The following is a 2,616-nucleotide window of genomic DNA, read 5'->3' as shown; positions in this document are numbered from 1 at the left end:
TCGTAAAGTCTTCCTCTTTTAGATAGTCGATTGTACTTTTGCCATTGTATTTGATTTGAATTGTCAGTATTTGAAGTGTCAAAAGCAGTTTCCCATTAGAAATTGAAAGTGTCGTCTTAGTCTCCCTTTCGTTTTTGAAAAGAAATTGTTGAAGTGTCTCTTTAAAGAAAAATAGTTCAGATCTGTACTTAGTTTTGTTTTTGGCATGCTCACATTAAGGAAACGAAAAAAAATAAAATACATGCATGTGAATTTGCATTTAGACTGCATGCGGAAATTGATTTTGGAAAAGTGCATTTAGTGTGTGCTCTCTACTCTCTATCGAAAGAATCTTACTCTTCTTTCCTTAGTAGCTAGGATTTTCATTGCTAAAAGAAAACAAAAAATTGTTTATCATTTAGATTGCATATTTAGGAATTGTAGATCTACATCACGTGGTGAACCTTGAAAGGAAAACTTCTTAAGAAAGATCAACTATAAAATAAACCTCAATGAACATAAAAATGCTTTGGAACCTAACGCACAACATTTAGAAGTCTAGGCTAGAGACATATTCCGGCATCGTAAAGCCTGGTAACTATCGGTTTCATCGTAGGTTGGGTGATTCCTCCTCTTTGATACGACAAGTGCCAGTACGGACTTGTGCTCCCATGTACCGTCAAGTATATATTGGGAGACCACAATAGGCTGATATCCTTTATCCTTAGGAAGTTGTGTCTGCCTCTCTATCGATCACAATGCACTGAACACAACATTCGGGAAGATTGACTGTTGTACGTAATGTCCTCGATAATTTCTCTTTAATTTACCATCGGGGTATATATTGCAATTTTGTGATTGATTTGGTAATCCCTCTGCCTATATTTCTAGAGTAGTCACTTTCTTTCCTTTTCGACTCCTTAAAAGAAAAGGTCCATCTAAGCACTTATCACTTCAGGCTCATTAAAAATCGAAGGCGACTAGAGTCACCTTTAGCTTTTTCTCGACTCTTAAAAATTGAAAAAGCAAGTTATGTCAAAGCGTCATAAAATTCATTTAATTTGGAATAACATCATTGTTCCCTCGTTGATCTTAGGTTGAGATAATGGAGTCCACCAATCAAGGATTTCACCTTGGGGGGAATCCTAGTCCATTCTCTTCTTGGGGAGATATTTGTGCTCCATACATGGCTACATTGTCCCTTCCAAGAATCATAATTGGCCTGTCGGTATGGCTATTCTCGACCTTTGTCATTCAAAACACTGTAATTCCTCAGCAATCGAATCAGCAACCAGATGATGCTGGAGTTACTCCCTCACCTTCTACTTCGTTTGTTTCTCCCTCTCCTTCTTCCTCTTCGCTTGGTGAAGCTAGTGATACTAAAAACCAAGTAACTAAGAAGAAGAAGAAGAAGCCGGTCCAGCCAGGGGGCAACCATTCATCGTTCAGTGAAAATCTGCACACCGCATGTTCTAAACCCAAAACTCCATGCATAATTTGCAAAGGAGACCACTATCATCGATATTGTCCTTGCATCTTGCGAGTCTTGAGAGACTGGTCTCCTCGCTTGCACCATCCGATGTCATTAACCTCTGTCAATCATGTTGAGAATACACCATCGACTAGTGAAAATAAAGTCAATGGGCAAAAAGGAAAATCTAAATTTCCTGGTAGATTGTGTGAAGAAGACCATGCCCTCAACCGTTTTCCTTTTTTGGATGAAGCTAAAAGAGTCTTGGATAACCGTCCTGCTTCACCGCAACGACTTTTGCCTGGATATAAGAAACTCTTGCCAAGTCCATCGCTAGTTGAAAATCTGACTGACATACCTCTGTTGTCGATCGAAATGCCTATCATCGAAGAGAAACCTTCTGAGTTCACACCAGACCAAAGTAAACAGGTTAGGATGGCATCCGACCCAATCTTGCCTTTAGAAGGTCCACCTTTAGATGATACAGTCTCCAAAGAGAATGAGAATGACACCGTTCAAATTCTTTCTGTAAACATAGAGTCTGATGAACATGGGGGTAATCTACCTATTCCTTTACCATAAGAAGGAAGTTCCCCATTTCAAGAGACTCGTCTGGCCATTTATTCGGTCCCTCCTCCAAGAAATCTAGTCGTTTCCTTTAATTGGAATCTACTAGCGGGACCCCGCCTTCCATCTAATGTGACATTCAGAATCATAGTACAAGTTTACAGAATGATCATGGTTGGCACTATCATAGATGAAGGGGATCTGTGAGTATCCTTTCCTCAACTACTTGGAAAGCGCTTGGTTTACCATCGCTTTTGCCTGAGAATCGAAATTTGTCAGGCTTCAATAAAGGAACCAGTCGACTGTTAGGGATCCTTCCAAATGTTCCTATAACTTTGAGAAGGAAAAGCGTTCACTTGAACTTGATGGTAGTCCAAGGGCCACTAGATTACAATCTAATCCTTGGCGAGACTACATTTACAACATGGGAGCTATTGTTTCCTCACTCTTTCGGGTGATGTGTTTCCCATATGAAGGCATAATGGTACAACTTGTTGACCAGCTTTCATTTCCCGGTTCAAACACGGCTACGAGTCAAATGCCATCCCTAAATGGTCTCTTTACACAAGGAATGTCTCTTCAACCTCCAGTTCATCCAC

This window comes from Pinus tabuliformis, chromosome 1_2, assembly GCF_031772625.1.
Source record: "Pinus tabuliformis cultivar Carrire ecotype Pingquan chromosome 1_2, CPIR1, whole genome shotgun sequence".
In the NCBI taxonomy this organism is placed as follows: domain Eukaryota; kingdom Viridiplantae; phylum Streptophyta; class Pinopsida; order Pinales; family Pinaceae; genus Pinus; species Pinus tabuliformis.
The sequence above is the reverse complement of the archived record's forward strand: the minus strand, read 5'-3'. Positions refer to the sequence as shown.